This window comes from Pan paniscus, chromosome 4, assembly GCF_029289425.2.
Source record: "Pan paniscus chromosome 4, NHGRI_mPanPan1-v2.0_pri, whole genome shotgun sequence".
In the NCBI taxonomy this organism is placed as follows: Eukaryota; Metazoa; Chordata; class Mammalia; order Primates; family Hominidae; genus Pan; species Pan paniscus.
The window spans coordinates 19,160,267-19,188,165 of NC_073253.2; the positions used below are offsets into that span (position 1 = coordinate 19,160,267).

Consider the following 27,899-nt stretch of genomic DNA (forward strand, 5'->3'; position numbering starts at 1 on the left):
CCTTGACCTCCTAGGCTCAAGCAATCCTTCTGCCTCAACCTCCCGAAGTGCTGGGATTACAGGCGTGGGCCACCATGCCTGGCCAGGCTGGCAACTTTGACATGGACTAGGCAATGCCACTTATTAGCTGTATAATCTTGGATCAGTTATTTAGTAGCTCTCTGAGGCTCACTTCCTTTATCTATAAAATGGGTATAATGCCTGTCTCATAGGTTTGTGACAGCCACTTTGGGGCTATGAGACAGGGGCAAAATGGATGAGAACCAAAAAATAGTTTTGAATGAAGCGTCTTAGGAAGGCCAGCTCCTGAATGCATAATAGAAGTAGATGGGGAAGAAAAATAAGAGATGTTCTTGAGGAGTGTGATTATGTGCTAAGCCTGAACCTCTATGAGTTCAAGAAATACAAATGAAAATTTTTAGTTAAGTTGACATTATATATCTGTCATGACATAGCTCAAACAATTCACCACATGGGCCATGACATTATACACATAAAAAATAATAGTGATAATACCTCACATTAACTGAGCACTTATCCTGTGCCAGGCATATACTACGTAGCTGTTCTACACACAGCTTCATTTATTCCTCACAATGCCCCTAAGATAGGAACACCTAATATCTCCACTTTTCACCTGAAGAAACTGAGATTTAGTGACCTTAAGTAACTTGCCAAACACCCCACAAAGTACATAACAAAGCAAAGGCTCAAGTTGAGGGCTGCCTGACTCTAAACTTCCCCTGATGTTGACCCACTTGGTGCCTCCCAGTGTGTTCTCCCGGCCTGCTGTGCCTCTCTCTAGTGTCACACTTGCCAGACCTTATTGAAGTGAGCTTTTCACTTGTCTTTCTATCCAGCAGGTCTGAAATATTTGTCTTTGGATCCTAAACCTAGCACATGTAGGAGTTAGATAAGTTTACCAACATAAATTAAATTAATGAACAAATAAACTGGAGGGTCGGCAATATAAAAGAGTGCTGAGTTCAGAAGAGGGGAGGTAGCCACAGGCAGCAGAAGTTGGGAAAGGCTTTGTGGGTGAGGCAGGGCCTTAGCCAAGCTGGAAGAGGAAGAAAACTTAAATGTGTAGGGAAGGTGGAAGAGAAGACTGGGAGAGAAATATTATTTTAGCAAAGGCCAAATGCCTAAAATGTTTTTTGGTTCTAATTCTACCTCTCCAGCAGAATATTTTTAGTTCATTATGCCATAGCATGAATAAATGTAATACATTATTTCCATGTCAGCCAGCCCCTTCTGCTGGACCACAGGCATAATATAGGGCCTCTGCTTCATTATGATCTCCTTCCAGATACAACAATCAACTGAAAATATAAAATTGCATTGAAGGTCAGAAACCCATAGACAGCTTGCATCCAACCACATATACCGCATTTAAAAAAATTCCATAGGAAAACATGGTCAGTGTTCACCTAGTGTGAGTCACATAGCGTCCTAAAAACGATAGACTGTAATTTGAACCCATGCAAAACCTTTTAAACAGCTAATATTGTTAGCATCGAAAAAAGCAGAAAGTCACTTTTTCTTGATTATAACTACTCAGAGGCCACCCCCCAGAACTTTCAATTAACTGAGGTAGGAGACAAAACACAAGAACATAAGTATTATTTTCTGAACTTTTCATTGAAATATAGCATACACACAGAAAGTGTACATATTATAAGCGTACAGCTAATGAATTTCACAGTTGAACAGACCCTCGTAACCAATGTCTAGCTCAGGAAAGAACATTCACAGCAAACCATGCCTCATGCCTCATTCCACTCAGCATCCCTAAGGATAACCCTTCTCCTAATTACCAACACCAAAGTTAAGTTTTTCCTGTTTCTGTACTTTAGATATAAAAGATCCTGGAGCCTGTATTATTTTGGGTCTGGCTTCCGTCATTCAGCATTATATTTCTGACACTCATCCATATTGTTGTGCATAGTAATAGATCATCCATTCACATTTTTGTCCAGTAGCTGTTCTCAAAGTGTGGTTCACAAGTGTGATCCAGAAGTAAACTATTTTCATAAGTACAGGAACACATAATTTGCCTTTTTCATTGCACTGATAGCACAAAAGCAATAGTGGGAAAAATGGCTGGTACCTTACCACAAATCAAGGGAGCGGCACCAAATGGTTATAGTCATCACTGTCTTATTTTTCAACACCATGGACTACCAATCAACAGAAAGAAACAATTATTTTCCATAAAGCTAGTTTAACTTAATAATGTTCTTGGTAAAAAAAAAAAAAAAAAAATTAATTTGGCCAGTCGCAGTGGCTGATGCCTATGATCCGAGAACTTTGGGAGGCTGAGGCAGAAGGATCACTTGAAGCCAGGAGTACAGGACCAGCCTGGGCAACAAAGCAAGACCTCATCTCTATTAAAAAAAAAAAAAAATTAGCTAGCATGGTGGTGTATACCTGTAGTCCCAGCTATTTCAGAGGCTGAGGTAGGAAGATCACTTGAGTCCAGGAGTTCGAGACTACAAGGAGCTATGATTGCACCATTGCACTCCACCTTGGGCAACTGAGTGAGACCTTGTCTCTAAAAAACTAAAAATAAAAAAATAATAATTTTATTACTTCTCAACTCTTGAGTACACATCTTTTTAATATTTTCTGTGTGATGTAAAGTGCTTATAAAATACTTCTGCAACAGAAAGCACAATGGATAAAAAGAGCTCATGAGGAGAATCAGTTGAGTTGTTAAGTTAAACTAGTCACTTTTCTCATGAAAAGCAATTTTATTTAAAGGAATGACGGGAAAACTGTTGTTATTCAGACTTAGGTACTTGGCAAACATTTTCTCAAAAATAAATGAAGTGAGCCTGTAACTTCCAGAAAAGCAACTGTCAGCATTTGATGCTAATGATAAAACTTGAGCTTTCAAACTAAAATTAGAGTTCTGAAAAACATATCCACCACCATGATCTTGAAGACGTCCTGATTTTAAAAAGTATTATATAAAGAAATATTGAAACATTTGTAGGATCTGAGTAATTCAGTGAATGAATATCGCCCAAATCACCAATGTATAACACAAAATCATGTGTGGGTAAAAGATCCACTCAAAGTACAAGGTAGACCAGTGGATTTTAATTTCATAGAAAATGGGAAGTTTATTGACATGGTTTCAGAATCCATACTGAAACCAATCTTTAAGACACTACCACTTTTCAACTCTTGGTGTATTATAAAGAAGAATATCCACATTTTTAAAAAGCAATTTATTACTTACCTGTGTGAGGTTGGATTTTTTCATATATAGTTAACCCTTGAACAATGTGGGGGTTAGGGGAGCTGGCCTCTTTGCAATTGAAAATCCACATATAACTTTTTTGACTCCCCCAAAACTTAACTGCTAATAGCCTACTATTGACCAGAAGCTTTACTGATAACATAAACAGTCAAATCACATATTTTGTTTATGTCCTATATACTGTATTCTTACAATAAAGCAAGCTAGAGAAAATAAATCTTATTAAGAAAATCATGGCCAGGTACAGTGGCTCACACCTGTAATTCCAGCACTTTGGGAGGCTTAGGTGAGCAGATCACTTGAGGCCAGGAGTTCGAGACCAGCCTGGCCAACATGGAAAAAACCCATCTCTACTAAAAATACAAAAATTAGCTGGGCGTGGTGGCGTGTGCCTGTAGTCCCAGCTACACGGGAGGCTGAGACATGAGAATCACTTGTACCCGAGAGGCAGAGGTTGCAGTGAGCTGAGATCATGCTACTGCACTCCAGACTGGGTGACAGAGCAAGACTCTGTCTCAACAAATACATAAATAAATGAAAATTATAAGAGAAAAATATATTTACTATTTATTAGGTGAAAGTGGATCATCATAAACGTCTTCATCCTCATCATCTTCAGGCTGAGCAGATTGAGAAGAAGGAGGAAGAGGAACGGTTGGTCTTGCTGACTCATGAGCGGTTGAGGCAGAAGAAGTAGAGGCGGTGAATAAGGAGGTAGGAGAGACAGGCATATTTGCAACTTTTATTAGAAAAAAATCCATGTATAAGTGGACCTGCACAGTTCAGACCCACGTTCTTCAAGGGTTAACTGTACTTTAAATAAAATATACACCAACAGATTAAATGGAGAAGCAGAAATGAGAAACTCAGCTATTTTCTCATAAGCCAGATATTAAAATGTAAAAGAAGGCCTCTCTTCTCACTACATTTTTTGCTTTGGAAAACAAAGCGATTTTTAATAAAAACATGCTATTTACATTAGCTTACAATGGGTTTATTATTTTTAAATGTTTATAAATATTTAAAAATTTTTTCAGTTTCAAGTTATAATACAGTAAGTATCAGTAGTTATGACCCACATAATTGAAAGTTCTTTGGAGTTCTCAATAATTTTTAAGGCTGTAAGAGTCCTAAGACCAAAAAGTTTGAGAACCCCTGCTGTACAGTATTTCATTGTGAGCAGGGATTTAAATTTAGCAGTCACTTCTGGGAATATTCCTGAGATAGTTAATATTTAGCTTAATTTCCTCATCTGGTTTTTCTGCTTGTGGTTTCTTCTTCTCTGCAATCCCTCTTGCACTGGCCAATCGGATCATTCTCCAATACAGTTCTTACAGTGGCTACTACATCAGGTGCACTCTGTTCTTCCTGGCAGGAATATTTTAGAAGGCTTTACCAAGAATGTGGAATTACACTATGGCTTTAAGAATTTGGCCAGAAAGAGGTCAGAGGAGGACAGAGCAAACTTCAGAAATGTAAGCAAAAGACTTTTTCTTGGATTATGGATATGGTTTCCTGAGCTTCTCAGTGTAACATCATCTTCTAACACCAAATACTATAAAACAATCTTCTTGTGTCTTGGTAAAACATAACCCTGCTTTGTTCTCATCACAGTGCATACCACTACCTAGCTTTTTTGTTTTGTGTTGTTTTTACGTTTTAATTTTCTCTCCTCTCACTGCCTTCCCCAGAATGTAAGCTCCAAGATTGCAGAGACCTTGTCTATATTATTCATTGACTAGAACTGTGTCTCAAACACAGTAAGTAGCTAACATGTCTTTGTTTAAATAGATGAATCGCCCAGTCTTTATTTTGCAATTCATTCAGAACTTAGAAAAGTTCTAAGATCTAGAATTTTGTTTTATTTCATGGAGTATTAGGCTTTCCTCCATTTGGGTAATAACAATAATAAGGTAATACTGACATGAAGTATTTCACAAAGTTTCCAGAGCTAAATTTTGACTTAAAATATTGCCTTTTCTTTTCTTGGTCTTACTCCATTATTGTTAGCCATATAGGCAGTTGCTGGTAAGTAACTTCACAACTCTCCGGAAATGTATGGCTTATAAATAGATTGCCATCATGTTTCTTCAAAATTATTTCTTATTCATGCTCTAAATATTTACCAATTTACATATTTCATTATAAGTTACAATCTCCATTCTGCTCCTTAAATGTTTCAACTCATGTAGATTTTTAGATTTAATCTTCTGTAAGAGAACATACTTCCTGAGATTGACTTCTAAGACTTTTGAAGCTGGAAGGAAATATTTTTATTTAAATGTTGCCAGTATTCTATATGTACCAATACAAAAAGATCTTCAAGATTTGCTATTAATTATATATAAGACAACAAGTAGAACAGTATATATACTTTGTTCTCATTTGTATTTTGTATAGTTCTGTATATGTTTTCATTATGTAGACTAACTCTGATAGAAGACAACATAAAACTGGAAAACATGGTTACCTCTTGGGAAGGGGATGGGAGGACTGGGGAAAGAGGTGGAATGGAACGGGATTGACCTTTTAATATTTTTTTTTCTTTTTTAGAGACAAGGTCTTACTCTGCTACCCAAGCTGGAGTGCAATGGTATGATCATAGCTTACTACAGCATTGAACTTCTGGATTCAAGAGATTCCCCCACGTTGGCCACCCAAGTAGCTGGAACTACAGGCATGTACCATCACACCCAGCTTATATATGTATATAATTATTTTTGGAGATACAGGATCTCACTACATTGCCCAAGCTGGTCTCAAACTCCTGGCCTCAAGATGATCCTTCTGCTTCTGCCTCTCAAAGTGCTGGGATTATAGGCATAAACCACCATGCTCAGTCCAATGTTTTTAATATCAGATACTCTTTAGTATCTTTAAGATTTTATACATTGTGTATGCATTAGTTAATTATTAAATTTTAAAGAAGTAAATTATATGGATAAAAGTGTGTCCACATACACCAATTAAGAGACAAAGATTAGCAGAACATATTAAAAACATGACTCAATTACCTGCTGTCTACAAGGAACTTACTTCAAATATTTGAAATAAATATAACAAGTAAATGGATAGAAAAAGACATATTATGTAAAAGTTAATCAAAAGAAAGTGGGAATAGTTATATTAATATCAGATAAAATAGACTTATGAGCAGAGAAATTTACCAGATACAGAGTGACATTACACAATATTTTTTAAAATTTATTATTATTATTATTTTAGAGATAGCATATCACTCTGTCACTCAGGCTGGAGCGCAGTGGCATGATCATAGCTCACTACAGCCTTCAACTCCTGGGCTGAAGCAATCCTCCTGCCTCAGCCGCTGGAGTAGCTAGGACTACAGGTGTGCACCACCATGCCCGGCTAATTTATTTTATTTTTTGTAGAGATGGGATATTACCTTGTTGCCCAGGCTGGTCTCAAATACCTGGCCTCAAGCAGTCCTCCTACCTTGGCCTCCAAAAGCACTGGGATTACAGGCATGGATCATTGTCTGAGCCTGGCCCTACATAATGTTAGAAGGGTGACTCTACCAAGAGAACATAGAAGTCGTAAATGTGTGTACAAAAAGCAACAGAGTTATGAAATATCTGAAACAAAAACTGGTGAAACTTAAAAGAGAAATAGACAAATCTACAATTACAGTTGTAAACTTCAATAGCCCTCTTTCAACAATTGATATAATAACTAGGCAGAAAATCAGCAAGAATATAGAAAACTCAACAACAGTATCAACCAATAGGATCTAATTGACATTTATGGAACACTCCACCAGACAAACAGCAGAATACACATTCTTCTCAAGAGCCCATGGAACCTATACTGAGATAGATCATATCCTAGACCATAAAACAAACCTCAACAAATTTAAAGGATTGAAACCATACAAAGTGTGTTCTCTGACTACAATGGAAGAAAACTAGAAATCAACAACAGAATGATAAACAATGCATTTCTAAATAATCCATGGATCAAAGAGGAAGTTCCAAAAGAACTGAATAAAAATGAAAGTACAGCATATAAAAATTTGTGGGACACAGCTAAAGCAGTGCTTAGAGGGAAATTTACAGCATTAAATGCTTACATTAGAACAGAGAAACAGTCTGAAATCAGTAACCTAAACTCCTACCTCAAGAACCTAGACAAAGAAAAGAAAAATGAACACAAAATAAATAGAAGAAAATAAAATTCAGAAATCATTAACCGCAAATTAATGTGAAGCCAGAAAAACAATACAAAAAATCAATAAAACTAAAACCTCACCCTTTGAGAAGATCAATGACATTGACAAAACTCTAGCAAGACTGACAAAGGGAAAAAAAAGAAAATCCACAAATTACCAATACTAATACAACAGGGAATATCATGACAGATCCTGCAGATAGTAAAAAGATAATATGGGAATACTGTGGCAATTCTACATGCAAAACTCTAGCAATTTTGATGAAATAGGCCAATTCCTTGAAAATCACAAAGTACAACAACTAATTCAGAATGAAATAATTTCTGTAGTCCAATAACTATTAAGAAAATTGAATTCATAATCTTAAAGTTCTCCCAAAATAAATTATCAGGCCCAGATGGTTTCACTGGAGAATTATTCCCAATGTTTACAGAAGAATTAACACCAACTTTACACACTTTCCTCCAGAAAATATAAGATAACATGCCTAATTCATTTTATGAAGCTATTATTACCCTGATATCAAAATCATAGGGAGATAGTACAAAAAAAGAAAATCATTAGCCAATATCACTCATGAAAATACATGTAAAAGTTCTTAAGAATATATAAGCAAATAGAATTCAATAATATTTTAGAGAAATTAAGTATATTCCATGACAAAGTGGGCTAATTTCAGGGATGTAAGGTTAGTTCAATATTTGAAAATCAATCAGTGTAATCCACCATTTAACAGACTAAAGAAAAATATCACATGATCATTCCACTTGAGAATGAGCACTTGAAAAAATTCAACACTAATTCATACCAAAAGCTCTCAGAAAACTAGAAATAGAAGTGAATTTCCTCAACTGGTTAAAGCCACTATTATACTTAATGATGAAAAATTTAACGCTTTCCCTCAAAGATCAGAAATAAAACAAAGACATCTGCTTTTATCACTCTTACTCACCCATATTACTGGAAGTTCTATTCAATACAATATATCAAGAAAAGGAAATAAAAATTACATTGATTAGGAAGAAAGAAACAAGACTAATTCTATTTTTAGGTATAATTGTCTACACAAAAGTTCCTAAGGAATCTACAAGAAATCTCCTAAAAATACTAAGTGAGTTCAACAAGGTCATAGGATAGAAAATGAACATACAAAAATGGATTCTATTTCATTATACTAGCAATGAACACATAAACACCAAAATTAAAAATACAACTTACAATCACTCAAAAAATGAAGTACTTGAATGTAAATTCAACAAAACATAAACAGTATTTATGTGCTGAAAGTTACAAAATGCCGATGAAGGAAATAAAAAAAATCTAAATAGAGAGACAGGCTGTATTTAATGACTGGTAGACTCAACATATTAAGGATATTAATTTTCCCTAAATAGATATATAGGTTTAATCCAATTCCTTTCAAAATCCCAGGCAGAATTGTTGTAGATATGGGCAACATCTTTCTCACATTTATATAAAAAAGTAAAGGAAGAAAAACAGCTTTAAATTTTTTAATAAAGTGAAAGAAATCAGTCTTTTTAATTTCAAGACTTATTATGTAGCTATAGTAATCAAAATTGTATAATATTGGTAGAAGGGCAGACACATATATCAGTGGAACTGAACAGAACACCCAGAAATAGAGCCAAACAAATATGCCTAACTGACTTTTGATGAAGGTGCAAAAGCAATTCAATGGAGGAAGAACAGCCTTTTCAATATATGGCACTGGAGCAATTGCACATCTATGGGAAAATAAATATGAACTTCAACATACACCTCACATTTTATTACACATAAAAATTAACCCAAAATGGATTGCAGACTAAAGTGTAATTTGCTAAACTGTTTTGCATTCTGTGTTAGAAAAAAATTGGATGAAAATTTTGGGATTGAGTTGTAGGCAAAGAATTCTTAGATTTGTGCTCTCTTTGGCAGCACATATACTAAAACTGGAATGATACAGAGAAGATTAGCATGGCCCTTGAACAAGGATGACACACATATTCATGAGGCGTTCCATAATTTTCAAAATAGACCCAGCTGAGGAATGACTCTCAGAGTTCAAAGACTGGTTGTCTGAACTGACTCAGTCAGACAAATATAAAGAAAAGACAATATCTTAATGAAAAAAAAACCTATGAGAATTATGGGATTACATAAATAGACCAAATCTATGACTCATTGGCATCCCTGAAAGAGAGAGAGAAAATAAGCAACTTGGAAACATATTTGACTATATCATCCATGAAAATTTCCCCAACCTCACTACAGAGGCCAATATTTAAATTCAGAAAATGTAAAAAATGCCTGTGAGATACTGTACAAGACAACCACCCCCAAGACACACAGTCTTCAGATTTTCCAAGACTGACATAAAAGGAAAAATATAAAGGAAGATAGAAGGGGAAGGTCACCTACAAAGGGAAATTTGACAGGCTAATAATGGACTTTTCAGCAGAAATCCTACATGCCAGAAGAGATTGGGTGGGGTGGGTGGGGGGTGCGGTTATATTCAATATTCTTAAAGAAAAGAAACTCCAATAAAAAATTTCATATCCAGCCAAACTAAACTTCATATGTAAAGGAGAAATAAGATTCTTTTCAGACAAGCAAACACTAAAGAAATTAATTATCACCAGACCTGCCTTACAAGAGTTCCTTAAGGGAGTGCTAAATATGGAAACGAAAGACTTACTGGCCACTAAAAAAACACACTTAATTTCATAGACCATTGACACTATAAAGCAACTACACAATCAAGTCTGCATAATAACCAGCTAATAACATGATGACAGGATCAAATCTGCACATATCAATATTAATCTTGAAGGTAAATGTACTAAATGCTCAATTAAAAAGCACAGAGTGGCAAGTTGGATACAGAAGTAAGACCTAACTGTATCCTGTCTTCAAGAGACCCATCTCATACAATGACACAATAAGCTCAAAGTAAACGGATGGAAAAAAATCTACCAAGCAAATGGAAAACAGAAAAAAAAGGGAGGGGCTCCTATTCTAATTTCAGACAAAACAGACTTTAAACCAACAAATATCAGAAGAGACAAAGGCATTACATAATGGTAAGGGGTTCAATTCAACAGGAAGACCTAACTACCCTAAATATATATGCACCCAACACAGGAGCACCCAGATTCATAAAACAACTTGTTAGAGACCTGTGAAGACACATAGATAACAATACAATAATAATAGGAGATGTCAACATCCCACCAACGTAATAAACAAATCATTAAGGCAGAAAACTAACAAAGATATTCAGGACCTGAACTCAACATGTAACCAAATAGACCTAACAGATATCTACAGAACTCTGTACCCCAAAAGAGCAGAACATACATTCTTCTCAGCTGCACATGTCATATACTCTAAAATTGATCATATAATCAGCCATAAGACAATTTTCAGCAAATTTAAAAAAAATCATACCAAACACACTCTCAGACCATAGTGCAATAAAAATGGAAAACAGTACCAAGAAGATTACTCAAAACCATACAATTACATGGAAATTAAACAGTCTTCTCTGGAATGATTTTTGGGTAAACAATGAAATTAAAGCAAAAATCAGGAAATTCTCTGAAATTAATGAGAACAAAGATATAGCATACCAGAATCTCTGGGACACAGTTAAAGCAGTATTAAGAGGAAAGTTTATAACATCAAACACCCACACTGAAAAGTTAAAAAGATCTCATTCATATTAGTAACCTAACATCACACCTTGAGGCACTAGAAAAACAAGAGCAAACCAATCCTAAAGCTAACAGAACAAGAAATAACCCAAATCAGAACTGAACTAAAAGAAATTAAGATGCAGAAAAGCATACAAAAGATCAATAAAACCATAAGTTGGCTATTTGAAATGATAAATAAGATAGATTAACTGCTAGTTAGACTAATAAAGAAAAAAAAAAAGGGAGAAGATCCAAATAAACACAATCAGAAATGACAAAGGGGACATTACCACTGACCCCACAGAAATACAGAAAAAAAAAAAAATCAGAGGCTATTATGAACACATGTATGCACACAAACTAGAAAACCTGCACACAAACTAGAAAACCTGCAAGAAAGAGCTAAATTCATGAAAACATACAACTTCCCAAACTGAACCAGGAAGCAATTCAAATCTGGAACAGACCAATAATGAGTTCCAAAATTGAATCCCTAATAAAAAGCCTAACAACCAGAAAAAGCCCAGAACCAGATGGATTCACACTGAATTCTACTAGACACATAAAGAAGAGCTGGTACCATTTCTACTTAAACTTTTCCAAAAAGTTGAAAAGGAGGGACTCCTCCCCAGCTCATTCTATAAAGCCAGCATTATCCTGATACCAAAACCTGGCAGAGACACAACAACAACAAAAACTTCAGGCCAATATCCATGATGAACATAGATGCAAAAATCCTCAACAAAATAATAGCAAACCAAATCCAGCAGTACATCAAAAAGCTAACCCACTGCCATCAAGTAGGCTTTATCCCTGGAATGCAAGGTTGGTGCAACATACACAAACTAATGTGATTCATCACATAAACAGAATGAAAAACAAAAACCACATGATCATCTCAATAGATGCAGAAAAGGCAGTCAATAAAATTCAGCATCCCTTCATGTTAAAAACTTGCAACAAACCAGGCATTGAAGAAACATATTCCAAAATAATAAGGGCTATCTATGACAAACTCACAGCCAACATCCTACTGAATGGGCAAAAGCTGGAAGTATTCCCCTTGACAACAGAACAAGACAAAGATGCCCCCTTTCACCACTCTTATTCAACACAGTACAGGAAATCCTAGCCAGAGTTACCAGGCAAGAGAAAGAAATAAAAGGCATCCAAATAGGAAGAGAGGAAGTCAAACTATCTCTGTTTGCAAATGATATGATTCTATACTGAGAAAACCCTATAGTCTCTGCCCAAAAGCTCCTAAATCTGATAAACAACTTCAGCAAAGTTTCAGGATACAAAATCAATGTGCAAAAATCAGTAGCATTTCTATTCAGTAATAATGTCCAAGCTGAGGGCCAAATCAAGAATGTGATCCTATTCACAATAGCCACAAAAAAATACAATACCTAGGAATGAAACTCACCAGGGAGATGAAAGATCTCTACAAGAACTACAAAACACTGCTCAAAGAAGTCAGAGATGACACAAATGAATAGAAAAATATTCCATGCTCATGGATAGGAAGAATCAATATTGTTAAAATGGCCATACTGCCCACAGCAATTTACAGATTCAATGCTATTCCTATCAAACTACCAACGACATTTTTCACAGAATTAGAGAAAACTATTTTAAACTTCATAGAGAACTAATATGAAGAGCCCAAATAGCCACGACAATCCTAAGCAAAAAGAACAAGCCGGAGGCATCACATTATCCGTCTTCAAACTGTACCACAAGACTACAGTAATTAAAGCAGCATGATACTGGTACAAAATTAGACACATAGACCAAAGGACCAAAATAGAGAGCCCAGGAATAAAGCCGCACACCTACAACCATCTGATCTTTGACACAACTGACAGAAATTAACAATGGGGAAAGAATTGCCTATTAAATAAACTGTTCTGGGAGAACTGGCTAGCCATATGCAGAAGATTGAAACTGGACCCCTTTCTTATACCATATACAAAAATCAACTCAAGAAGGATTAAACACTTAAGTATAAAACCAAAAATTATAAATATCCCAGAAGAAAACCTAGGAAATACCATTCTAGACATAGGCCTTGGCAGAGATTTTATGATGAAGATGGCAGAAGCAATTGTAAGAAAAACAAAAATTGACAAGCGGGACCTAATTAAACTAAAGAGCTTCTGAACAGCAAAAGACACTATCAACAGAGTAAATAGACAACTCACACAACAGGAGAAAATATTTGCACCCTATGCATCTGACAAAGTCTACTATCTATAATCTATAAGGTACTTAACAATCTAAAAACAAATAACACCATTAAAAAGGGGGCAAAAGACATAAACACATTTCAAAAGAAGATATATACACAGCCACAAAGCATTCAAAAAATTCTCAACATCCCTAATCATTAGAAAAATGCAAATTAAAACCACAATGAGATACTATCCGACATCATTCAGAATGGCTATTAAAATGTTTAAAAAAAAATAGCAGATGATGGCAAGGCTGCAGAGAAAAGGGAGCACTTACACACTGTTGTAAATTAGTTCAGCCACTAATTTCAAGCAGTTTGGTGATTTCTCAAAGTATTTAAAAATAGAGCTACTATTTGACCCAGCACCCAGCAATCTCATATTGGGTATATACCCAAAGGAATATAAATCATTCTACTATAAAGACATATGCACATGTATGTTTGTCAAAGTACTATTCACAATAGCAAAGACCTGTAATCAACCTAAATGCCTATCAGTCATAGGCTGGATAAAGAAAATGTGCTACATATATACCATAGAATACTACACAGCCATAAAAACAGAATGAGATCATGTCCTTTGCAGCAACATGTATGGAGCAGGAGACCATTTTCCTAAATGAACTAACACAGTAACAGAAAACCAAACACCAAATGTTCTCACTTATAAGTGGGAGCTAAACATTGAGTAAACACAGACACAAAGAAGGGAACAAGAGATACGGAGGCCTACTTGTGCAGGGTGGGAGAAGGGTGAGGATCAAAAAACTGCCTATCAGGTACTATGCTTATTACCTAAGTGATGAAATCATATGTACACTACCCCCCCATAACACACAATTTATCTACAGAACAAACCTGCAAATGTACCCTGAGCCTGAAATAAAAGTTTAAAGAAAGAGTTCTTAGACTTGACACCAGAGGCACAATTCATAAAAGGAAAAATTGATAAAGTGGGCTTCATCAAAATGAAAATGTTTGCTCTGCGAAAGACCATAAAGAGGCTGAAAAGACAAGCTACAGACTGGGGAGAAAATACTTGCAAACCACATATTTAACAAAGGGCTAGTATCTAGAATGTATAAAGAACACTTAAAACTCAGGAGTGAAAAAACAAACCATTGAATTAGAAAATGAACAAAAGAGATGGCGTATTTGTCCTTGTCACGTCAGTTGTTTGAGAAGACTTGAATTTAAAGACTATAAAAAGGATATGCAGATATAAGCTTTACCACATACTGGAAAGGAAACGTAAAAAAGAAACAGGTTGAACTTTGGAATTCATACTCATGATGCTATTGAGGACTAAATAGTCCAGAATATATAGATGCTGGACTAATAAATTCTGATGCAAATTATGTGTAGCCCTGAAGATCATAGGCCAACCTCTATAGGTACAGCTGGAGTCTTCCTGATATGGTATTACCACTGTCAATCCTAGGAGAAGCCTGAACTGAAAATATACAGATTCTGGGGGCAGGGGCAGGGGGACTTTCACTGGAGAAGGAAAACTCACTTCTTTCGGTGGGCCTCCTGGGAGGATTTAAATACTCCCAGACTGAGCTGGAGGGTGAGCAGCAGTCCCTTTAGCAACCCTGGGACAGGGCTAGAGGATGTCTTGGATGTCATCTATTCTGTGTGGTACTTCCCAACATTACGCCTGCCTACACCCCATGCTCCATGAAGTTTTGTGGGAACCTGTAGCCTGGTTTCTACTGTGTGGAATTAGGAGAGGACCTAGTTTTCACTTTGGACAAAGTAGCTAAGTTTACAAAGAGAACCCCTGTCCTCCTTACCCAAGAGTCATAGAGATGGTAAAATCATCTTTGTGCATCAGTGTAGACACCTCACAAAGGTCATTACAACAGAGATAGCTGTGTGGTAGCTTTGTAGAAAGCCTAAATAAAACATCAGGAAACAGCTGCTCTATCCTGGACACACTCAAACCAGCACCTGCTTGGTGCTGGAAAGCGGATGAAACCTGTGAGGGAAGGGGCCAGTTTCCTGCAATCAGGCTGGTCTGTGAGACTGGGGTTCATATCACTTGGGTATTAAGAGGAAATAAGAAAATATATGGCAGTCATTGGTTGTTGAGACTGGGACATTTGGGTTTTACTAAGTTAAGAGAAAAGATCACTCTCCCCTTTTCAATAACACAATGTCTTTTCATTAGAAGCCTGAAATAGCAGGGTTTTTCTCTGCTGTTCCATTCCTTCGAAACCCTAGTCATAATTAGCTTCCCACAACTCTTCCTAGGTTTCTTCCACCATTACTCATCAGCCTGGTCTATTTGTGTTACAGATTATGTTTTCTCAACCTCCATCAGTTTCACCAAGTTTAGTACCAACTTTTTAAAGTCCATATTGCACATCTTTGGGGAACATAGGTACTTCTCCCTTATTATTATTATTAAATGCTTCCAAGTTCATCTGATATATTCACAGAGGTTCTTAATCTGAGATATGTGGCTATGAGGGTTTGTGGATAAAATCAAGTGATCCATGAGTTTAGGCAGGAAAAATATTGCATATATTTATTTTAATTAACCTCTAACTGAAATTTAGCATTTTCTTCTATTATTAATGTAAGCAGGAAATCACAATGAAATAAAGAGAACAGCAGCTACTTTTATATTGCATTTTAATTGTTTCAGGTATATCAAATTTCATTTATGCTCATCACTAGTTAAAATTAGATGTGCCACTAGATCAAATGTTTACAAATAAACACATATGTCACAAATTTAAAAAATATTTTTGTAACCCTTTCAATATAATTTGTGTCCTTTGTAACCCTGTATTTTCTATGAAAAAGAACATATTATTCTGAGAAGGGATCCACAGACTTAACTAAGCTGTCCAAGGAAATAATTCTACAAAAAAGCAAAAAAAAAAAATTCGTGGAATAGCTAAAAGTCTCTACACCATAATAATGAAAAGATTAAAAGCAACCTAAATGCCCAATAACAGAAGACTGGTGAAACAATGCAGTCACTAAACATAATGCTGTAGAAGACTATTTAAGGGCATATGTGGAAAGATGATCACGATATATTATGTAAAAAAAAAAAGGTTGTGCATAATGTGATCTTTTTTTGTAAATCAAACACAGTCACATATACACCTACACCTAAAAAAACAGAAAATAGATGTCAAGACACACACAAAGATGCTAAGGTGGTTATTTACAGATGGTGAGAACTGTGAGTAATCTTTTTGCTTATCTCAGTTGTAGAAATTTTATATGAACTTGTAATTATTTTTGCAAGAAAAATCAATAAAAATTATTATCTTTAAAATAAATGAAGTCCTAAGAAAGGATTCAAAAAGATATATAATTCTTAATAATGATCAACTATGCACTCATTCATTCAACAAATACATCTCAGTTCAATAGTCAATATTATGGGAGGAATTAATGCTATCTACTGGATTCACTATCATTAGGGAAAAAGATCTAATTTTCATACCACTGATTTAGCAGCTGAATGAGTAAAACTTTTGGTTAAGCACCATTTATCAACTTTCCAGCCAATGCAACCTAAAGTCAATGCTACCTTTTGCACAAATACCAGATATTCACGCCTCTCAAAAACTGTCCCACCAATCAATAATAATTTTGTCTTCAGAAAGTTTTGTTTTGTTTTGCTAATTTGTATTTTTGTTTTTTTGTCTTATAACAAAGCAAAATTAAATAAATCCTCTCATACAAGTCATCCTATTAAAAATAAGCATAATCTATTACAACTGTCTTCTGAATTTACATTTCCCATGAGAAAAACTCTTTCCTCCACAATTATGTCATATTTTATATAATGTTGAATAATTCTGAATCATAATGTCACTGGAAAAAATATTCATTGTTATTTTATTTTTATATGTAGGTATTAGGAATTCCAAAATGCTACTGGGATAAATATGTCTATCATACCCTTTATATGTTAATAATATCATATTAACTGGAAAAAAAATGTATTAGGTTTTAAGAATGCTCCTAAGTGAAGATTTTGTGACTTTAAAATACAACTTTTCTAAAATTAGACATTCATCTAATATGCAAGATAAAGTAATTGGCCTGATATCATTGGTTGTATTCATAAAAGCACCAGCATTTACATACAAAATGAATGTCATCTCCTCTATGTAGTCACCTTGGGAGACCTCAGACTAGTTTCAATGACATTTCCCTTTGCTCAGAACAATTTTAGGACCTCTCTTTTGGAACTGTCTTTAGGCTATTTCATCTTATTTTATTTTATTTTTATTTCATCTTATTTTAAACAAATATCTCAAAAGATAGCCAAACTTTGCCCCTTAAAGTTGGATTTGTCTCATCAATAATTAAAAACAACCTACCGTAGGAGATGGGGCCCTGGGGGCATCAAGGAGAAAGAAGTAGACAGGACAGTAGATTGGGGGATGCACTGTGACACTTTATATTAGGGGTAATATTCAACATATTCAACAATAGCTAAGGCTGAACACCGAGCAGTCAGAACTGGTGGTATTGGAGCAGGGACCTGGAGGACCTTAACCCAGATCCATGTATTAACTCTACAGTAGCTGGATTACGAGGTGTTTGAAATGTTCTAGGTGGTCCCATAGGGAAAAATGTAGGAGTGGGGATGAGTGGACACTTTGGGGTTTCTGAGCTGTGGCATTTACCAACCAATAAAGGAGAATATGGGTTTTTAATATCCACTGAATATTGGTCCTTTCAAAAAGTAAAGTGGTCATTGCTGTTTCTGTGTGGTTCGTGCATTGATTCTGAAGGCATTGCCCAAGAGTTGTTTGAAAGTGTCGAGCAACAGCAGCAATATTGGAATTAATGTGCAGGATCCCAGGATAACTATTTTGGAGAGTACTATTTAGCTAAATATTTATTCTCTAAAGTCATTAGAAACAGGCTCTATTCCTTTTTCGTTTTCCTGCACTAGCACCAAACACAACACTTAGCACATAGTTGCTAAATAAATAGTTGTTGAGTGAATGGCATATTTGTTAAAGAAAAATAACTTCAAAGTGAAATCTCATAAAGCTTTTAAAATTATTTTTATTTTTTATTATAGTAGGAAAATAATTCATTTTATTGCAGATAATTCTAAACATCTCTTTGAACAGACTAATTCACCAACATTTATTCCTGACTCAAAAATACTTTGGATATCTGCCTACTTTTCTCTGGAAAGCAGTCCTTTTCAATGCTCTTTTATTATTACATGACTTGAAAAGCCACACGTAGATGTGAATCTGTGTTTAACTCCTTTAAATTCCTATTATTTCTAGCCAAAAAGAACCTTCCTTTATAGTTTTATAGTAGATCAGACTTAAGCTGGGGCTAACATACTGTGGCTGCTGGCCAACATTTATTAGGCTAAGGGTGTCTAGTGCTGTGCTAAGCATTTAATATGTCATTTACTTCTCCTAACAACCCCTTTACAGTAAGGAAACTAAGCCACAGAGGAACTAAGCAATTTCCCCATATTATACAGCTAGTAAGTGAGGAAGACATGTTTTGAATGCAGGCAATTAGATTCCAGAGTTGAGCATCCTTGATCAACACAGTATAAGAAGCAGCAGGAGCTTATTTGTGTTCAATTAACAGGTAAGAATTAAAGGATATCCTGTATCTAAAAAGTACCTTAGAGCTCCCATTACACTCATTATCTGTTTATTGAACACATATGATGTTCCAGGTACTGTTCTAGGTTCTGGGAAGGCAAGTAAGGGACACAGTCTCTTTCCGGTTGGCAGATATAGCATCTAGAAACTTACTCTAGTGTTCTAGGGCAACTTTTTCCACTACTCCAAATGGGGGAAAACTGACTTCCCCTTTTTCGGTTTGAATTCTGGATTCTGAGCAATCATCATCTTAAGTGAATTTCAAAATAGACATATCTATAGAGAGGAGGACATCTACTGCTTTCTTCCTTCTGGATTCCCCTGGGGCAATATTTGATCTCCTTTGACATCCTATCCTTATAAGGATAATAATAGAGAAAGGAGAAGGTGGAAGATGGGAGTGAAGCACATGGGCGATTTGGGGTACAGGTATCATGCAAACTTCCCATTCACACGGGCAGCTTTGTCCTGTTACTGCAGGGTTACCTCTGAGAAAGCTCGTGTTCAGCGCCGATGCCCCCAGGCTAGCTGTTTTATCTACAAATATGTTTTAGAAGGCATTTCCAGTTATACAGTGGCCTTATTTATTATCATATTCAAGAACAATAGTAACAGTAACTGAACTTTGTACCTTTCTAGACTAAGTTGTACTTTAAAGGGAGGTTAATAAGTAACCAAAGAGAAGGCTACCGGAGAACTAAAGCTGGAATAGTGAACTGTACTAAATGCTCAAACAAGCTGAGAGAGAAAAATATTTTCACCATAAAATTATTAACATATGTTGAAAGGTTGGTCTGCTGTAGGTGGAGTTAGTGACCCCATCCCATCCCTGCTCTGCTAAGATTTCAAGGTAAAATAAGAGTTTTCTAACAACAAAATACAGTTATTTCCTCTTTTCTCTGAAAACCAAAACTCTGAATATTCAAAGTCATCCTAATGTTCTCAATTACTTATTTTTAAATTTATTTTCTTATTGTGTAATATGTGGCCTTAAATTTTTTTTTCTGGAACAAAATTCATTATGTATTTTAAATAGAAGCAAACAGACCAAAAAAATAGGTACATCAAGAATTGGGAGAGTCCTCTGTAAAGATTTGGTCTATGTAAACCTACAACTTCCTTTGGGAGAAATCATATTTAAGCTGTGTTCGGTCACTTTCACTTTAGTGTGAAGGAATATTTGAATCTTTCTGAAGAACAGATTTTTACTAGAAGACAGAAAGTAATATTTCTCATCCTTTTTTGAGAAGTAAATGTTTCCAGTCCTTTCTTTTGTTCTTTTTTCTTGTTCTTGGCCCAAGAACAGGACTGCTTTAACTTAAACAATGAACACCAAAGACTTTCTTTCTCAAAAATAAAATGATGAGATATATCCATCTTCTATCTTGTGAGAGAGAAATCATACTTAAATCTCAAATTTAAAGAGAATCTCTCCTACACACTTTTATTATACTCAAGGGAAAATAATCAAGTTGACCAGCCTATAGTCACGTAACCCATGAGAATAATGTCAAAGGGTTTTTATCAAAGAGATTATAGAAAACCAGTCCCTTTGGCTCATGGAGTATGTCTGGTTTTTCTTTAAACCTTCACCTCTTCTGTGTTTAAGTCATAAGACCAGTAAGACATGATGCTCAGAGCTTACAATTTTAAGTCTAGGAATGATATGGAACATGAAAAATGGACATGACAGCACACAATTGTGCTTTGGGGAAACTATGATGTAATATCCTGAAAAACAAATTCAAGTCATAAAAATGTAGTTTACTGACCCCTGGAGAGAACTGTATCCACAGGTCCGGGAATGATGTCTTGTCAAACACCCTCACTCCACGTCTGAGCCCTTTTGCTCCATGTGGTTTTTCCCTCAGGGATCATTATTGGGCTTCATAATGATTAGTTTGTGTATGAAAAAGGAAAGTTCAAGACTATAATTTCATACATACTTAGAAAAAAAATCATATAAAGAAAATTCAGTAGTGAGACAAGTAATCTCCTGGAGCCTGCTGTGACCAAGAGGATACCTGTGAGAAGGACAGGCTGATAAATGAATGTGCCCAGCACACAAGGAGGAGGAGAGCCATGTGGAGGAAAGCCTTGTGTCCCCACAGCTTGGGGAGCGCTGCTTTCCTGGTCCCCACTTCAGAAACAATGTAAGTATCCACAGAGAAGCAGAGAGCAGCTATTGAAGCAAATAAGTATGAGACAGCCTAAGTCAGAAATTCACTGACAAAGGGAGGGGCAAAGGGAAAGGGCATATTTCTTTTAATTTTTGCAACTATTCACTTATAGAGATACTTATCAAAAACAGCCTAAGTGAGAGGTACATTAAATGAAGTCCAGAGGTAAAACCAGATTGAGCATGGAGGGGATAGAGACAGGAGGAGGGCCTGGGAGGCAGGATGTGTGACCAGTCTCTCATCAGCCCATCTCTGCAAAGGCCGCCTTCTCTACAGATTGCCAAGTCATCTCACCTGGAGAGGCAGCATCGCCTAGAGAAGGGAAAAACCTGTCTAATTTCTAGGTTGGGCCAGCGTGGTGATTCACACCTATAATCACAACACATTGGGAGGCCAAGGCAGGCTGATAGCTCAAGCTCAGGAGTTTTGACACTATATTGCCTGGGCAATATAGTGAGACCCCATCTCTACAAAAAATACAAAAATTAGCCAAGTGTGGTGGTGCACACCTGTGGTCCCAGCTACTTGAGAGGCTGAGATGGGAGGATCACTTGAGCCCAGAAGGTTAAGGCTGCAGTGAGCCATGATCCAGCCATTGTACTCCAGCCTGGGTGACAGAGCAAGACTGTCACACACACACCAAAAAATGTCTAGGTTGGCCCCTCACCTGGAGCCAATTACTTAATGTCCCTGTGCCTCAGTTTTCTCATTTGTGAAGGGGGTAGCAATAGGACATGCCTCAGTTTGAAGATACCTACAACAATGCTTGGCACATAGCAATGGCTCACTAAATGTTAGGTTTTATTATATTCTTGTCAACAGTCATGTCAACATATGACTTCCCTTTTAAAAAAAGAAGTGTTGAAAATCTGTCCAGCCCCTTCCAGCTGTACTTAAGGTTTAATGAAAAGGAGAATGACTTCCCCACTTTCCCTTCCTTGGGTAAAATAACTTGAGGAGTTTTCTACAGTTTTTAAAATTTGTATTCATCTCTGTATTCCTCTACAACAAAAATAAACCCCTCAGAAAAGCAGCATGAAAACTGACATCTGCGTGTTTTTCAGAGTAGACAGCTGAGTAGGGGAGAAGTTGGGAGACTGTGTTCCACTTGGGACAGAAAATTAAGCAGGAGAAACTGGGAAAGAGAAGGCTGTGGGAAAAAATAAGGGAATGGCAGAAACAAGCAAGGGTTGCTCTCTGGATTTGAACTGGGACAGATGCCTTTAGCCTGATAAAAAGTAAGTTGTCCTGACCTATCACCTAACCCGGTGGTTCTGAGCTGAAGGAGGCAGTGGCCTAACAGCAGGGAGAAATGAAACTAATGAAAGTGCTGAACATGTGAACATAAAGGCCAAAAAATACAAGTTCAAGAATCATTTTGTAAGAGTCATAGTTGTGGCCTTCTTAATTGAGAATGTCTGTTAAAAGAGGCATATTCATGATTTTCATATCATTCCTTCAGTCAAAAGCATTACTCTAATAAGCAGTCATCATCCCTAGACTGAACTAATGTAACAGTCTGCTAGCTGCTCTTCCTCACTCCACTCTTAGCTGACCATGCTCGATTCTCTACACAGAGCCTGAGTTATTTTTATAAGATAAAAAGGTATTTCGCTCCCTGATTAGATATATCACATTTAGAAGAAATTCAAATTTCTACTGTGACCTGCAGGACCCTGTGTTATCTGGCCCTTGCCTTCTTTTTGACCTCATCTTGTATCCCCACTTTTTTATTGTAACGGTGCTTCACTGTCCTTTCATTCCCCAGCTGGTTCCTGCCTCAGGGCCTTTGCACTGGCTATTTCTTCCTCACAGCGGCTCACAGTGCTCAAGTCCTGGCTCAAGTATTACTACCTTTTTCAAACTACCCCATCTATAAAAGGCTCCCCCAATAATCTGTCACTAACTAAAATTCTTATGTATTTATCTGCAAGTTTATTATCATTTTCCCCTTATTAGAACATACGTGAGATCAGGGATCTTATTTACTCAGCACTTAGTATTTTGTGCCTGGCATAAAGTAAGCTCCCATTAGGTATCTGTTGAATAAGTAAATAAATAATAAGCAAACAGAACCTAGATGCAAAAAGAAGAAAAGAAAAATGTGTTTATGAGAATATACTTCAAAAAGTTTGAATGGCTGAAAGGATATTAGGAAAATTTTTCTCTGTGGTTAGAAATTCAAAAAATGTTAAGCAATGATCTAGATATTCAATTGATTGATGGCTTCTGTCTAGTTTCTTATGCCTGTAATTCAGATCCCAGCCTTCCATTAATGGTTGAAAACCTTTCAGACAATCTACACAGAGTTTGGGATAGAAACTTAATAGAGATAACTGTCCAGTTCAAAACTGCAGACTCTGAAAACCAGTCTATCGGAGGAACATGGGGCTATGCTTCCATTCTGCCCTATTCAATTACTAGAATAGTCACTCTAACTATTGAATGTAACAGAATGAAAATTCATGAAAATGAAAAATCATTTCAAAGTAACAAAGGACCCAATAAAAATGATCTTTCAAGGGAATTTAATGCCATATTAAATGCCTGTATTTAATGCCATATTAAACTAATATGTGATTTGAGACTGGAAAGAATGAGTTGCTGATCTTGTAAATAAAAAATTTTGGCATGAACATGTTATCTGTTCGGCAATTTGCGCATCCATATTTTATAATTCGGTCATGACTCCTTTTCATTATGTGGGTCTAATTCCTCTATCAAGCTCAAAGTAAACCTTGTTTCACAACAATCAAATGCTTTTGGTTTGTGTTGATGTTCAGATAACTGATTGTTTCAAATATAACTTGTAAGTAACCAATAATAAAATGTTATATTGAGTAGATATTCAAATATTGATGCCATAACAAATTGCTATCTCTTTAAGAATTTTATAGAATCTGTCATCACAGATACTTCAAGATTTTGCAGTTCACTTTGTCTGTTTTCCAAGGCTGCAGACAACTTAACAGAATTTCCTGGGAGCTCACTGGACATATGGATTCCTCAGCCTTGTCCATGGAGATTCTGTTCCTACAGATCTAAGTTGTGGTCCAGGAATCAGTATTTGTTTAAAAGGCTTCCAAAGTCTTATTAAGCCTTGCCAGGGTTAGAAAATAGTGATTTTATTCCAACCTCCAACTCACTCCATCCACATTCCTAATGAACTGTGACTCAGAAGTGCGTTGGGCTCTTCTGGAGGAGGGTAATCACATCTCTAGTTTGTTAACCTTTATTGGAAAAGTCTGATTGTCCAAAGCTTTTGTTTATATTAAACTGAAATGGGTCTGCCAGCAACTTCTTCGAATAGGTCTAGTTCTGCCCTCTGGCATAACAAGGATTATTATATACGAAAGCCTCTCATGTATTAATATAGCTTTCGGGTCCCCCACAAGTCTTTTCCTCTACAGCTAAACAGCTGGTTTCCACAATTGTTCTCAAATCTTTTATCATCCAAGGTATGCCTGCATCTTACTGAACCACCCATGCGCTCTTTCCAAGGCTTTCCTCTCCACCACTGCCAGAAGTAGGTCCCTAAACCAGTTTATGGGCCACTTGGCCCTGCAGAGCAATGGAGTGGCATGTACCCTACACTGTGGCCCTCAAATGCTGATATGGCAAATTATGCCACAATATGAGGAAATTGTCACCAGTCCATGGTGAAATGAGAAAAATAAATAAGAACATTATGGCTAAGTTTATTCAATCTAAAAGATTGTACTTTCTATATCATGTCCTGCTCCAGTCCCTTTTTAAATTTAATTTCTTTTTTTAAAAAATGAAACTATAAGGATAAAAGATAGTTTGCTAGGTTTGTTATAATAAAAAATCAGCAATCCTATGTTGATGAACTTCTATTTCTTTTAGAATTGTATTTATCCTTGAAGACTGAAATCTGGGAACCAGTGCCGTAGCTGTGTTTCCTTCGCTGATACACCAATGTTCTCTAATTCTACCTCTGCTTCTTCAACACCCATCACATCATAAGATACCATGGCTCACAAATTATTAGAATCTTAAATCATTAAAATCACCTGTTTTAAGAACATGCAGATTCCCAGGGCCCATCCCCAGAAATGATGGTTCAGTAGGTCTGAGGCGAGTCTCAGTATCTGCATTTTTAAAAGCTCCTCAAATGATTCCAGTGATTATGCAGGTTTGGAAAGTACTTTCCTGATGTGCATTTACTCAGTGTGTCTCTTCTATGTATGTATAACTTAATATCATCAGGGAACAGGGTTCAAAGAGCAGGAGTCTAGTCAGGTGTATTCAAGCAGCCAGGGAGATCTCGATCTGTAAATGTTTAGCATGCTTTCTTTTAGGTATGGTCATATCTGCAATTCTTATCCTCTGCTCCTCTTTTAGTCTTTCTCTTCTCAGGCCAGGTGTCCTCTGCTTTAGGCTTAGCTATGATTGGTCAACCTGCTCAACTCTACTTTTCCTCTTTCTTCCTAAAAAATTAATGAATCCAATACATTAATGCCAAAACCCTTGGGTTTTATCAATATTTCTGTTAAAAAGTATTATCCAGAACTGGACATAATACTACATAATAATACATAACAATCCCTTCATCTGGATGCAAACATCTATTAATATAGCTTAAGATCACTTTCACTTTTACAGAAGCAACATCCTGCTGATGTTATTTTGATGTTTGGACCAATCCAAACGATCTAGCTTCACCTGAATTCCAACAACCAGATCTCCTTCTTCCAATCCCACTGTTACTTAAAAATACAACTTTGAGTTATACATTTATTCAAGTTATACAACCCCAAGTTACAAATTATATCAGATTGATTTTAGTATCTTTTTGAGAAATCATAGTCATTTTGAATTTTGCCATACAACACATTGAATCTCTTTTCCAGAGAGTATCTTCTGTAATGGGTCATATGTAAACTTGATAAATATAACATCGATGCTGCCATTCAAATAATTGATAATGTATTTTTCAACAGGTTAAAAGGATTATTTCCTAAAGTTTTCCCTCCCAGTATCTTGTTCATCCAGCTATGAAATCACCTACCTATATTCTCATCCGTATCATATTTAAAATCTCTACAGTTCCCAGCAGGACATAATACAAATGGTCACAATAAATACCGCATGATATCATAGTAAATATACATTAGTTTACATTAAAAGATAATATGAAGCATTTTTTTCAAATACATCATTAAAACATACTTCACTGCATCTGTAACATTCCACAGACCTCTAAGAATGCTATCAGAAACAAAAAAAAAAAAGGAGAAAGGAATAATGGTAGTTTGACATATGCTTAAACTATGTTGACAATAAAAATTTTTCCATAAGCTCTCAAATTTTCTGACTAAACGCATGTATTAATGTTTATTTACTGGAAATCAACATTAAGATTACTAGTTAGTAATTTTCATAATCTACTATCTACCTCCTATAAGAGTTACAATAGGCTACAATGTACTATGTTAATAAACAACCCTAAAAATCTCAGTGGCTTACGACAAACATGTATTTCTCATTGTGATTTATACCCATTGTGCCGCTCTAATTGATGTCACATTCATTCCAGACCCCAGGCTGAAGAAGCAGCCCCTATCTGGAATATGCCACTGGTCTTGTGGCAGAGAAAGAAGAAAGATGGCAGAAACACAGTGGTTCTTAAGGGTTTTGTTTGGAAGTAGCTCTTGCTTGGAATGTCACTCCTCACGTTCCACTGGCCCCAGCAAGACACATGGCCAAGTCTGACGTTGATGGGGTAGGAAGTATAATCATCCCATAAAAAGAGGCCCCACTGAAAGGTGCCTGCAGAAAAAAGTAGCAAATATTTTAAGCACTTAATGCAACCTATCACATCCTTCCTTTTGAAAACTGGGGTCATATGTACCTTTCTCCATTCTTTTGAATTTTTCCCATTCTATAAAATTTCTCAAAAGGATATGACAGTTCTATGTTCATCCCAATGAGATCGTTTATTCCTAAAATGTGATTTGTCTGGGCCTAGAAGTTTGAATTCATCTAAAATATTAAAGTTATTGTTAATCTTCTCTTATCATGGCTGTAAAGACATCTTAATGCATTAATCTTTCCATGTTGTCAGCTTAACAATCATTATTTTTGGTATAGACAGAGGAAAAGCAGAAGTGCAATGTTTTCTTTTAACATGATACCATCATTCTCAAGCATTGGACCTATAATTTTCATCTATCTATTGTTCTGAAAATAGCTATAAAAATTGCTGCTGCTGTCTCTAGTGGTTTTTGTGAGCCTCAGCTAATCCTTGACTTTAACTCTCCTGAAATTCTCATTCTATTCCCTTATATCCTCCTTAGTTATATGTTTTCTCATCTATAATTTACGTAAAGGCCCTCCAGCCTTATTAGACAACTTGGAGCACAAATATGCTGGGTTCTTTACCCACTTTCCCATTTTTTGTTCCATTGAAAATATTTTTAATTATGTAGTCAGAATTTCGTAATTTGGCCATTCTTGTCACCGTGAAATTATATTTGTTTTTTGACTCTTCTTAAAATATCTTTATTTTTTAAAAAAATTCCATCAGCTGGCTGGGCCCAGTGGCACACGCCTGTAATCCCAGCACTTTGGGAGGCCGAGGTGGGCACATCCTGAGGTCAAGAGATTGAGACCATCCTGGCCAACATGGTGAAACCCCATCTCTACTAAAAATACAAAAATTAGCTGGGTGTGGTGGCGTGCGC

The 27,899-nt window shown here is 36.1% G+C and overlaps 1 long non-coding RNA gene and 1 other non-coding gene across 2 annotated transcripts in view; one reads left to right on the plus strand and one right to left on the minus strand.

Moving 5' to 3' along the window:
* Positions 1-4,246: 4,246 nt before the first annotated feature.
* Positions 4,247-27,899, minus strand: part of LOC134730422 (uncharacterized) — a 169,329-nt gene continuing 145,676 nt past the window's right edge. Inside the window, exon 3 of the long non-coding RNA XR_010112181.1 lies at positions 4,247-4,636. This is a non-coding gene — a long non-coding RNA (uncharacterized LOC134730422). The remainder of the gene's footprint in view (positions 4,637-27,899) is intronic.
* LOC112440030 (U6 spliceosomal RNA) lies at positions 9,380-9,486 on the plus strand. The gene has a single exon (XR_003028234.3). It is a non-coding gene; the product is annotated as a U6 spliceosomal RNA (small nuclear RNA).